This window comes from Bubalus bubalis, chromosome 4, assembly GCF_019923935.1.
Source record: "Bubalus bubalis isolate 160015118507 breed Murrah chromosome 4, NDDB_SH_1, whole genome shotgun sequence".
Taxonomy (NCBI): Eukaryota; Metazoa; Chordata; class Mammalia; order Artiodactyla; family Bovidae; genus Bubalus; species Bubalus bubalis.
In genome coordinates this window covers 22,745,432-22,759,180 of record NC_059160.1, presented here as the reverse complement: position 1 = coordinate 22,759,180, position 13,749 = coordinate 22,745,432, and the positions used below count along the sequence as shown (strand labels likewise).

General features: G+C 44.8%; 1 long non-coding RNA gene across 1 annotated transcript; it reads left to right on the top strand.

Moving 5' to 3' along the window:
* The first annotated feature begins 11,029 nt into the window (after positions 1–11,029).
* Positions 11,030–12,527, top strand: LOC123333205. The gene is made up of 2 exons (XR_006550393.1): positions 11,030–11,355; positions 12,243–12,527. It is a non-coding gene; the product is annotated as an uncharacterized LOC123333205 (long non-coding RNA).
* Positions 12,528–13,749: the final 1,222 nt, after the last annotated feature.

The following is a 13,749-nucleotide window of genomic DNA, read 5'->3' as shown; positions in this document are numbered from 1 at the left end:
GGAGGAAGAGAGGTGAAAGGCAGGAGAGGAAGGAAACAGAAGACAAGATGTGGGAGGTATTTCAGGTCTGGGTTTTGGCTGCAGCTGATACTTACGGCTATTATTTTTCAGAAATATGGAAGCCTAACACCAAAGACAGAAGCAGAAACGACTGTGATTGGGGCTGTTACTTAGCTAGTTCCAAAAGAACCCAAGTTGGGAGCTGAGATAATGAATAAACTGTGCGGAATCCATTTGCTAATACCTGTGAAAGCTTAATGGCCACAGACCAATGCTAGGTTATTATACCAGTTTAACCAGCAGAGGTCTCTGTTTTACTGATCTTCATTGAAGGCAGGGCGGGGGAAACAATCCCGGGAGTTGCCCATTTTTATCATCCCTCTTTTGAAGTCTCTTTTCAAAAACAAATATGTAAATAAGCAATCACCTGGCCAAAGTATTTGTGAACACTGGATCTGGTTGCTCAGTCCAGATGAGCAACAAGATAAATAAATAAAATGCTGGAATATGGAATCATTTCTTCAATGACTTCATATTCATCCCTAGCTGTTCACTAGCTTAGAAGCTTCACACCAACTGTACCAGCAGAGGGTAAAACATGGATTGGCCCATAAAACAACACATACAACTCATCATGACAATGAAGACAATGCAAGCTGAACCCCCAAAAGGTGGAGTGGAAGGGGTCAGTTAGTTGATCACCCAACACCAGGCCATAGCACTTGCTTGGGTCCTCCTTCAAAACCAGAAATAAATCAGTTGTGACCAGCACGTGCTCTGATGGTACGAGGACTTCACATCTCTTTTACTTACTGAGATCAAAGCTTTAAAACGTAGTTTACACTATTTATGTTGAGCAGTGGGCTTCCCCAGTGGCTCAGTGGTAAAGAATCTGCCTGCAGTACAGGAGACCTGGGTTCGATCCCTGGGTCCAGAAGATCCCCTGGAAGAGGGCATGGCAACCTACTCCAGTATTCCTGCCTGGAGAATTCCATGGATAGAGGAGTCTGGTGGGCTACGGTTGGCAGGGTCGCAAAGAGTCAGTCAGACATGACTGAAGTGACTTAGCAAGCATGCTGAACACCCTCTCAAATAAATACAAAAGTGTGAGCCTGCCATTTTTTCCCCCACACCTATTGGAATGATCCCAGTATGAGACTAAGAGTTTTGACTAGAATGAGACAAAAGGAGGAAGTGAGAGAGTTTCACTGAAGCTTAATTGAAGTCTCTCTCTTCTGTTATCCAATGGTTCTCCATTGCTCTTGATGTAAAGTCCAAAATTAAAAGGCCATCACCATGTAGACTTGCCCATCACTCCAGTCCAAGCACTTAGCCCTGCTGGCTACATACCTGCCACAAACACCTTCTTTCACATCATCAAAAGCCTTCCTGGATTTGGGGCCTTGGGCAGGGCTCTGCCTGGACCACTTTTCTTTCAACTGGCCCCCACCACTACGTGAGACCCTGTGTTCCAAACAGCATCCTACAGGGCAGCCTCTACAACACAGGGGGCTGCAGAAGCACACACAGAGGGATGGATTTTTAAAGGCTTGTTTCTTTTTGGCAAATACAAGGCGGCCTGGGGAAAGTGTGTGGACTTCTGCTTCCAGTCTGATCCCTCAACTGGACACCTCTGTGTGGAGCACAGAGCAGAAGCTCTGAGGTCCCTTCATTGCACTTATTGTTCAGAACACTCACAGGTAACTGTGGTTGTGATTCCTTGTCCTAGCTTCCTCTAGCTTCATGAGGGCGAGGCTCCTATCTGTCATGTTGAAGACACAAAGCTTGGCCCTTAGAAGAGGCTCCATGATATTCAGGCAGCAGTGAAGCAGTGTTTAGAACCACCAAGCAACCATTATATTGTACCTTCACATGCCTTTTTCTGGTAAAATAATAAGTGTTCAGTGTTCAGGGGACTTCCAGCGCAGGGGAAGCAGGTTCGATCTCGGGTAGAGGAACTAAGATCCTGCATGCTGCACCACAACGAAGACCAGATGCAGCCAAATAAATTAACTAATTTAAAACATACTCTCCTCTTTTGCTATATTTAAAATGGATAACCAAGAAGGACCTACTGTAGAGCACATGGAACTCTGCTCGATGTTATGTGGCAGCCTGGATGGGAGGGGAGTTTGGAGGAGAATGGATACATGTATATGTGTGGCAGAGTCCCTTCACTATTCTCCTAAAACTATCATAACCTTGTTTGTTAATCGGCTATACCCCAATACAAAATAAAAAGGTTAAATAAATAAATAAATAAATGTTCAGTGTTCAGGCTGCACTCTTGAACTGCTATTTTCCTTCAACTCTGGTGAATATGTGGTTTGTGGCCAAAAAATCAAGAATCTAGCTTCCTGGAAAATAACCTGATCCACAGGGATGGAAAGCGTGATCTGGACTAGGAAACAGGAATCTCTGAATTGTAAGCCAGAAGGAACCTATAAATCATCATGTTTAACTTTTCCACTTTACAGGAAATCATGGATTCAAATGTCCTCATCTGTCGGATGAAGACGGAACTTGGAGATCTCCCATCCCGGGTATTGTGAGATTTCTAAGTTCTGCCCCAGGTCAGTCCCATGGAGAGTGACAGCTCAAGACTGGTCTACTCACATGAAATTTAAAATGATCTCCCCAGCACTAGGTGCTAAGTAAGTAAACTACAGCAGGGAGTTGATCTGTTGAATTTCAGACAGAATCCATAACTGTGCCAAAGTTCAAGGAATGTGAGGTTTGGGATAATATTACCAATGGGATCCCATGTGGCAAAAAGATGGAATAGGCTCAATTTTCCATGGCTTGTTAAGTTACCCCTGAGTTAATATGAATGATATTTATACCTCGCTGATGTGCCCTGGAAGCAAAATCATATACCCAAACTCACACACTTCTCATAACTCATTCACGGATTTAACAATACCTGAAACTAAATAGAAAAATGGAGAGGACATGAATCTAGAAATGCCTTGTTCCCTGCTAATGTCAGAAAAGAGACTGTATGAGACAAAGAGAAACTTTTTTTTTTACAAACTTACTCCGCATTTAAGAATTATAAGGATAGTTTTTTTTTCAAATTTGAAATCTCTTCATGTTTTTTCTCTTGTTAAAATCCATTCCAAAAAATACAACCAATAATGAAATGTCTACAGCGAAATCGCTTCGTAATCTCATTCTCAAACACTGAAGAGGTAATCCTCCATAGACATGGGGCTATGCACGTGTGCATGTCTGCGTGTTAGTGGCTCAGTTGTGTTGGACTCTTTGCAACCCCATTGACTGTACCCCGCCAGGCTCCTCTGTCCATGGGGATTCTCCAGGCAAGAATACTTGAGTGGGTTGCCATTCCCTTCTCCAGGGGATCTTCTCAACCCAGGGATCAAACCCTGGTCTCCTGCATTACAGGCAGATTCTTTACTGTCTGAGCTACCAGGTATTTAAAAAATATTTTTACAAAAATGGGATCATACTATAAATATTGTTCTGTGCCAGGTTTAATATTATAAACTTTCACTATTCATCCAAATAAAGCCACCTGGGGTGTTTTAGTAGCTGTCATCTGTGTCTTTTTTGTATATTCTATAGTTGGTCCAATCAAATAATCAATCTTGCAATCCTATATCAAAGGGGAGGTTGGTTGGTTGTTTACTTTTTTTGTTTCCTTTTGAAGTTTAATATGTAACTTAACAACAATCATTCTGGTAAATATTTATTTAGGCACACGCAGCATGTGTGCTGAGTAGCTTCAGTCATGTCCCACTCTTTGTGACCCTATGGACTGTAGCCCACCAGGCTCCTCTGTCCATGGGATTCTCCAGGTAAGAACACTGGAATGGGTTGCCATGCCCTCCTCCATGGGATCTTCCCTGACCCAGGGATCGAACCCAAGTCTCTTATGTCACCTACATTGGCAGGCAGGATCCTTACCACTGCACCACCTGGGAAGCCCACATTTAGTCACACATATGATTATTTCTATAAAGTAAATGTGTAGAACTGCTGCACCCATATATAAATGAAAATGGCGTACACAAAGACACTTTACTGTGGGAACTGAACTGGAAGATTTATGAACGCATGTGAAATTGCACCTAAAATTGTGTTGTTAGTGACTATGCTAACTTTATTGTACTTGATGAATGAATGTATTTAGTCTAGTCAAAGTTACTTTGGTTTAAATGTCTAAACAATGTTTTTTTTAAAAAGTGTAATTTGTACTACTGATGAGGCGGGTATTCTTGGACTGCAGGGGTCGTTGTCAATGTGTGATTTGTGTTTTTATAGAGTCATCTAATGTGATATACCAATTTTTATATAAGTGATATTTAGGTAATTCTAATAACTGTATATTTGACCACCTATTAAAATGTTTTGCATTGACAAAAAAAAAAAAGACTAAACCTACAGTAGATAACATAAAATGCAATATGTATGTGTGTATATGTGTGTGTAGGAGGGATTTAACCCTTTATTCACATGATTAGCTAAATCCTAGTATTTATTCCATAATATTCTCTACTGATGGAGCTAGTGGTAAAGAACCTGCCTGCCAATGCAGGAGACATAAGAGATATGGGTTCGATCCCTGGGTTGGGAAGATCCCCTGGAGAAGGGCATGGCAACCCACTCCAGGATTCTTGCCTGGAGAATCCATGGACAGAGGAGCCTGGCAGGCTACAATCCATAGGGTCGCACAGAGTCAGACACGACTGAAGTGATTTAGCACAGCACAGCACATTCTCTTATTTAATATTTCATATTTATCGTATAATAAATTCTGCTTGAATCTTTTTACAACAATAGAGAAAGTAAAGGGAAAGCCAGAATAAGGCAACGATTTTTAAGAAACTCAGATTATCCAATGATATACAGCCATTAAAACCAGGAATGAGGAATTCCCTGGTGGTTTAATGATTAGGACTCTGTGCTCTCACTGCCCAGGGCTGCAGGTTCAGTGTCTAGTTGGGGAACTAAGATCCTGCAAGCTACATGGTGGTGTGGCCAAAAAAAAAAAAAAAAAAAAAAATCAAGAATGAATGAAACATGTTGACAAAGGTCATTGCACCTACTTCTATGGGCAAAGTAAGGTGATGCCAAAAGCCAAAAATTAGATGGTTTGGATGAGAGGGATTTCTCCCTCAACTTGAAAGGTGGTCATGGCTTCCACAAATGCAAATTCCTTGCTTCTTGATCTTCAGTGAAGCTGGGAAAAAAACCACTCAGCTTTGGACAAAAGGGAGGGAAGCAAATGTCAAAATCTCAAGAAAGAATAATGGTCAACTTTGCATCCAAGAGATGGTAACTGTAACTCTATTTACCCAAACTCACCTATTCTGCACATGACATATCCTAACAGTCTCAAACTACAACTGAGCATGTCTTTTAAGAGTCTCTTGTATTTCCTTTTCTGAAAATTGTGGTCACATACTTTGCTTACTTTTCTACTTTGTTTGCTTTTTCTTGTTGATTTGTAGGAATTATTTATCAGGGAAATGAGGTCTTCGATATATAGGCTGCCAACATTTTTTCCAGTTTGCCATTGTCTTTTGTATGGGTGTGAGTGTTACTGACTTAGTACCACAAACAAATCTATACCAGGTCCTTTCCAAGATAATAAATGATGACCCTAAACCTCCCCAGTGGCTTAGATAGTAAAGAATCTGCCTGCAGTGAGGGAGACCCAGGTTCAACCCCTGGATCAGGAAAATCCCCTGGAGAAGGGAATGGCCATCCATTCCAGTATTCTTTTTTTTTTTTTTTTTTTAAAGTTCTACCACTTTATTGCTACCAACCCATCTCCCTCCACCCTCATGCACACATGCTCAGTCATGTAACCCCCTGGACTGCAGCCTGCCAGGCTCCTCTGTCCATGGACTTTTCCAGGCAAGAATATTGGAGTAGGTTGCCATTTCCTTCTCCCACTCCAGTATTCTTGCATGGAGAATTTCGTGGACAGAGGAGTCTGGCAGGCTATAGTCCATGGGGTCGCAAACAGTTGGACATGACTTAAGTGACTAACACACTTTTCAAACTAAACAAATGCCTTTTTGTTTTGTTTTGGCCTGGCCTCGGTGTGTGGTTTGAAGGATCTCATTTATCCCGTCAGGGACTGAACACAGGTTATGGCAGTGAAAGCTAATTCTAACCGCTAGGCTACCAGGGAACTCCCACATTAAACTCTACCATTTCGACAAGTTTTTACAATATATTCATTTTGTTCATTAAATTACCACCCTCCTGTAAAATCATTTGTTCTTCTTAAGGGTAACAATAGCAGTCATTAAAAATGAGAAAATAAATTGACAAGGTTAGTATAGTGCTGGTTGTGGTTACTTGAGAATCCAAAATAAGAACTGGGTGTCTTGGGGAATTCCCTGGTGGTCCAGTGGTAGGACTCCAAGCTTCCACTGCAGGGGCATGCGTTTGATCCCTGGTCAGGGAACCAAGATCCTGCATGCCACATGGTGTGGACAAAAAAAACAAAACAAAACTGGCTGTCCTTATTAATTGTATATATTAATACAATGATTATTATTTATTATATACCAGGTACTGTGCTAAATACTGCACACACATTATGCCACCAAACAGTATTAATAATCCTTCGAGAGAACTATGAGCATCCTCATTATATAGCTAAAGAAACAGAAACTATAAAAGGTTTAAAGTGTTAGTCACTCAGTTGTGATCAACTCTTTGTGACCCCATGGACTGTAGCCTGCCAGGCTTCTCTGTCCACTCGTCAAGAATACTGGAGTGGGTTGCCATTCCTTTCTCCAGGGGATCTTCCTAACCCAGGCATTAAACCCAGGTCTCCTGCACTGCAGGCGGATTCTTTACCACCTGACCCACCAGGGAAGGTGAAGTTACTTCCAAAATGGTCTTGCAGGGAGTAAGTTGGGTAACTCTACCCTGAAGAGTCTCATTTCAGAGCCTCAAGAAAGATGGGATCCAGAATCTTGTGAGATTCTTTTAGGTGGGACATGGATGAACTTAAAAATTCTTCCAGGGGCTTCCCTGGTAGCTCAGTGGTAAAGAATCTGCCTGCCAATGCAGGAGACACTAGTTCCACCCCTGGTCTGGTAACATCCCACATGCCTGGAACAACTAAGCCCATGCACAACAACTGCTCAGCCTGTACTCTAGAGCCCGGGAACCGTAACTACTGAAACCCAAATGGTCTACAGCCTGTGCTCCGAAACAGAAGCCACCACAATGAGAAGTCTCTAGAATGAGAAGCCTGTGCAAAACTAGAGAGTAGTCCCCTATCACCACAACTAGAGAAAATCCCACACAGCTACAAAGACCCAGCACAGCCAAATAAAATAATTTTTTTTAATTTAAAAAGCAATTAACTATTTAAAAAAAAAATTCTTTCAGGATGGTGGTCTCTCCTTATCCAGATTTTCAATGTTCTCAGTTTCAGTTAATTTCAGTTAACTGGGGTCCAGATATATTCAATGAAAAACTCTGGAAGTAATTCACAGATTTAAATTGCAGGACCTTCTGAGTAGCATGATGAAATCTCTCAATGGTTTGGCCCCATCCCACCCAGGACAAAAATCATCCCACTGTCTAGCACAGCTACTCCTTAGTTTAGGAAAAAGCAGTGTATACAGGGTTCAGAACTATCCTCAGACATCCACTAGGATAAGGGGGGACCACTGGAGTTGCATATTTATTTACTATCATAGTTAATTATTGGAGTAGGAAATGGCAACCTACTCCAGTATTCTTGCCTGGAAAAGCCCATGGACAGAGGAGGCTGGCAGGCTACTATCCATGGAGTTGCAAAGAGTCAGACAGACTGAGCCTGTGCGCACAGTTATTACAATGTAACATAAGACTTTCCATCTTAACCACTTTTAAGCATACAGTTCAGTGAAGTCCATTCACATTGCTGTGCAGCTACCACCACCAAGTCACTGTCTTTTGACTTTCTATGGTGAGCTTTCCACACAGAACACTTTTATGTCACTGGATTTTATGAATAAGAAGGCAAAACCAGAATAATGTAATGATTTTGGGGAAACTCAGGTTATAGATTTTTTATGTTGTGTCATACTTAGAAAGACCATCCTCATTCCAAGATTAAATTTTAAAAATTCTCTGAGATCTCTTCTGGTATGTCTATGGCTTCATTTAAAAAAAAAAAATTCGCTTTTTAATCCTTCAGGAATTTATCTGGTATGAAGCGGGAAATAAAGATCCCACTTTATTTATATTTTAACTCAATAGGAATTATATTTGCAACTGGACGAAATTCATTTTAAATCCATTGGGTGGGGGAGAAAAGGCAAGGAAAAGAAGCCAGGAAAATTCTGGGAAAAAAAAAAAAAGTATAAAGGTACTAGTTGGGGTGTGGAGGATTAGTGTTATGAGTAATTGTAACTATTCTAAATTTACAGTAATTAAAGTAAAATGGTTCTCAGTGTTTAAACTGATTGAACAATGGAATGAAATAGAATGAGAACTTAGAATTTAGTGCAAAGGTATAAATTTATTGCCATCTTTATCATGTTGAGTATTCCTACCCCAAAATATGGCACATCTTTTCATTTGTTCAAATCTTCTGATAGAGATACAATCTTAGAATGAGAACACTTTCATCTCCCCACCACCCTCCTCTCTGCTGCTAAGAGCTAGTGAAAAGTTACTCATAGAGACTTCATTTGGGGTCTAAATGTTTTTTTTCAGAGTCATGTCTAACATATTGAATTTCTCAGGTTCTCTACATAATGTGGAAAGCTGTGATCAAGTCTGATTTCATCAGACAGTGCATGCTCAGTCGCTCAGTCGTGTCTGACTCTTCCGGCCCCCATGGACTATAGCCAGCCAGGCTCCTCTGTCCACGGGATTTTCCAGGCCAGAATGCTGCCGTGGGTTGCCATTTCTTCCTCCAGGGGACCTTCCCTCCCAGGGATCAAACCTGAGGCTCCTCAATCTCCTGCACTGGCAGGTGGATTCTTTTAGCACTGAACCACAGAATTGTACCATATTTCCATAGTCTGGGCTCAAAACCAATACTACGTATTAGAGATTAAACAGTAGGTGTCGGGTGCTGGCAGATTTCTTTAAGGGTCCCTGAAGCCACTCTAGGCCTTGATTTAACTTGGGAAGTGAGAATGACAGCTAGATATTACCACCTACTCCTCAGTATTATCAGCCACGGATCTCAAAAGATGGGGCTTCAAGTTACCAGGAGTGTTGGTCTAGAACAGCAACATCCAATGAAAACATAATGAGTCACATCTATAAACTAAAACTGTCGCGTATCCACACACAAAAAAGGTAAAAAGAAAGAAATGAAATTAAATTTAATATTTTAACCTAATAACCAAAAATATGATTATTTCAACATGTAATAAATATAAAAATTATTAATGAGATATTTAACACTTTTTCATACTAATTCTTGGAAGCCCTGAGTGTATTTCACATTTATAGCACACCTCAACTTGGACTAGTCACATTCATGTGCTCAACAACCACATATGGCTTTTGGCTATCACAATGGATAACATAACACTAGAAGACGGTAATGAGGGACTTCCCTGGTGGTCCAGAGGTTAAGATTTTCCCTTTTAACGTAGGGGGTGCAGGTTCCATCTCTGATTGGGGAGCTAAGACCCACATGCCTTTTGGCCATAAAACAAAAGCAATATTGTGACAAATCAAAAAAAAAAAACAAACACCTTTAAAAACGGTCCATATTAAAAAAAAGAAGAAGAAAGAAAAGAAAATGGTAATGAACGAGAAAAACCGCTTAATTTAGTAGAAATCCAGAAACTCTAAGACGGGAAATACACTATCTCAAAGGTCTGGAACAGACTTACAAAATCACTAGTCCTAATATTCACTTGCTATTTGAATCTTTCCCGCGATGTCCCTATTAAGGGGCCATGGAGACTAGTGCTTGACTAGTACTTAAAGGAACGAGATCACTGCTTCCTAATGCTAATCTGTCTATTGAGGTGAGGTAGGGGGAGGCATTTTAACATAAAAAATTCCTTGCTAAGGGCACAAGGAGATTGGTTGATGGTGGTCTGAAGAGCTCAGGTGGTCTGGGCTAACCTTAAGGGGTTAGTGAGGTTAGGAAGTATTGGGGAAGTTTAGTAGTTAAAAAAAAAAAAAAAATGGACTGTAGGTTGGACAGAATAGGAACTGTTATACTGAAGGCTGGGGCTGGATAGCTGGTTAAAATCATCAGGTACACCGCCACAAAAATAACAGGGAAAACAACTGTATATATGCTAACTTCACTAATCTGAAAATACAGTAATTTGGAGAATAACCCAAATTATTATAAACTTTCAAAATTTTCACATTAAAACACAACTGGGCTATAAATTATTGAAGGAGATCATTTGTATTAGACCTGTATTACAAATAACAGTATCCTACATGGTAAAGAAAGAATTCACTTCAGATTCAAAAATCAAAAGCCCTTTCAGTCTCAATCTCTATCTCGATTTTAACATTTTCCTTATTCAAAAACACCCTAGAAATAAAGAGACAGAAAGCAATTTTCCCCCACAAATTCAGTAAAAAATGGCACTGCCTGAATCTCGAGGGATTCCGAATGGATGACCTTTGAAATAATACGTTTTTGCTATAGATGTACTTGTTCGGTTTCTTACCACTGCCCACCCCACCCCACTCCACAGCCTCCTAGGAAATGAGACGGTCTATTTTTCCCGGCCACCTTCACCTCCCAACCCCTCGCCCTTCCCAATGCTTCCCCAAGGCAGGGGAAAGGTGCGTCTTCTCTAGGGCTCCTGCCAGCGCCTCCCAGTCTCACTGGCCAGCAGCCGGGGAAACGACGCGCCCTGCACATCCATTAACGTTTTTATACTACACTGTGCCCCCCAGCCCGAGCGTCTCCAGATAGTTTACCGCGGCCCCACGCCCCCCGACCCGCGCGCACACTGTCAACCGCTCTTAGGAGGAAATTTTGGGACTAGAAACTCGGCCCACCAACCCACCTCCCTCCAGCCTAAACAAAACCGGCTACAACACCCCACCTCCGGCCGCCGAGGTAGCTTTCATCACACGATCTGGGGCGCAGGATTCCACACGCCCCCCCCCCCCCCCCAAGAAAACAAGCGTCCCAAGGAAAAAAAAAATTCAAACTGCACTCGCGGACCAATGGGAAAGAAGCGAGAGGAGGGAGGAGCCAGCGGGGCGGGGCGGGCGCCAGGGCTGGTACCGCAGGGGATGCGTAAAAACACGGCGGGCGCACGGTTTGGGGTTTTTTTTTTTTTTTTCCTCCAAAACTAGCTAAAAGCCCGAGACTCCGCCCGAAGCTGCAGCCTCTCGGATCCACCTTAAATCTTCAGTGGACTCGGCGCCGGGGTCAGTGGGCGCAGCCAATGCCAATCAAGTTTACAACCACCAGCACAGGAGGGAAAAAAAAAGAGGAAAAAAAAAATAATCTGCAAGTTCTCGGGTCTGCACACACACTCGCGGGGAGGCACGCACACATGTCCACAAGGACACAAAAGACAGGAGCGGGTGGGGGCCGGGTGCCAAAGAGGGAAGGGGGACGTGTCCGCAAATCTCTCGCTCGATGCGAAGCGCCCGTGGCCCCGTGCGCTCGGGGAAGGCGCGCGGGAAGCGCGGCCCGGCCCGAGCGCCATGATGGTGGCCGCGGTTCGGAGCCCATTTTTTTCTGGCGGGGGAGCTGCAATGATGCAATCCCCCGGCCCCGCGGTCCCCAGGCTGCGCGCCCTTCTCCCGGCGTTTTCTTCGTCTTCCTTTTGAGGCGCGTCGATGTTTCGCGCCCAGCCCGCCTCTACTCCTTTTTGTACTGTTCACTTACTGACTCCTGCCTCCCTCTTGTGTGTGTTCCCACGCGGGACAGGCCCAGTACGCGGAGAGCACCACCATCCCCCCCACCCCCACTCCACGGGGCCTCGAATTGACGTGCGAAGGCTACACTTTCGGTTCTGCGGGGTCCCGGCTGGCGCTGACCCCACCCTGCCCCACCCCCACGCAAGCCGAGATACAGGCGGTGCCACCGCCCCCATGCCGACACGCGGGGAAGGGAGGGTCAAGTGTGACCGTGGACCCTCTTGCTCTCTCCCACTGCGCAGGATTTTTACCTTAATTTTGGCCGGGAGGGAGGGGAGCGAGCATAGGGTGTGGCCCAGGTGAAAGACTTGGCAAACTTAAAAAAAAAAACTCATAGTCTGGAAAACAGCAGATCCTAGATGAGCTTTTAAAACACTTTTTTTTCCCAGTCAGAAAAAGCTTCGGAAGAACAAGTGTCTACGCTAACAAGGGTGAAGATGAAATGGCGAAGGCAACGTTCCTCGGCATCCGGGAAAGGTCCTGGCGCGCGGCCGGTGGGCGCACCGTGGCCTGAAAGGCCGCGCGCCCCGCTCCCCTCCTGTAGATTTCCACGGTCCCCTTCGTCTGCAATCACGCCCCTGGACCCACAGTTTTCTGGTTCTTCCCTGCTCTGCCTTGATCCCCTTCATTGGGCAGCGGGGATGCGACCGGGGGACTTGGCAGAGCGGGTGTAAGCGAGGAAGCGACCCCCGCGAGCGGCAGCGGCGCTCGGCCCCTCTAGCGCGCGGCTACGGCCCTCCTGGGCCGCCGGCGAGCCGAGAAGGCTTTCGAAATGCGCGGGGCTGCGGATCATTGGAGCCTGGGGTGGGGGTGGGAGCGGACTGCTGCCCTGGAGGGTCCACGAATTCGGAAAGGTTCTCCCCTCCGCTCACATCTCCCCAGCGCCCTGGAGTTGACGGGGTACTGATGGACAGGGTCTGATCGTGGAGAGGAATGGGGGTTTTCGCTTCTTTCTGAGCCCAGAGGGGAGATGATGAGAGAGACAAGTTTCGGAGAAACCGCCCAGCCCAGCTGCGCGGGCCGAGGCGCAGCCGCCCTTCACGGCCTGCGGGTGCCTGGGGCGCGGGAACTGCGCGCAGCGATCCGGGAGTTGCGGGAGCCGCCGGTAGCAGACGAGGAGCTAGATTTGATAGTCTTTTCTTGCCGAGGCTCCGGTCAGCCCGACCCCGCAACTGTCGCGGCGGGCGATCGTAGGGCTGCGGCTCAGGGCGGAGAGACTACGGCGCGGTGGCCCGAGTAGCGGGGTGGGGGGTGCCTGGGCCGGCGGCCGCATCCCCTCGGAGCGACGCCCGCGGCGGGCCAGGCAGTCCGGGGTCGGGGAGAGGACGGTCAGAATCTCGGGGACACGTTTAGAGACTTGACGCAGAACGGGCGAAGGACCGACACGATGACTTTAGGGGCTGCGTTCCTGTGAACGTGCCTGGCGCGGCGAGCATCCACTTCTTTCTGGCCCTGTACTCCTAAAACGCAATCTCTAAAAATTCGGATTAACGATGCCTCTTGGGGAAAGAAACGGGGGTGGGGGGTAGAAGCAGCTTTTAGAAAAGAATTTTTGCCCCCCATCTGCTAGAAACACGTTTTAAAGTACTTTTTGGCTCAGAGAGACTTTATTTCATTATTTCCTGACTCTCCACTCCTTCCTCCCCATTTTGAATTGTTTTTCTTGCTTTCTCAGTCTCTTCCTGAAAAACACCCTGCCTTCGTGTTTTGAACAGAATCACAAAAACACCTTTAGCCTTTAATTAAAATAATACCCCAACTTGGAAGATGTGGCCCAGCCACCAAAGGACCTATTTTTCCCTTCCCGGCAGTCGCAGACAATCCTTTTTTTTTTTTTTTTGGATAAGCAATTTCGGGTCAAAATAAGCTGAAATTATCTTGTTTAGAGCCCCCTTT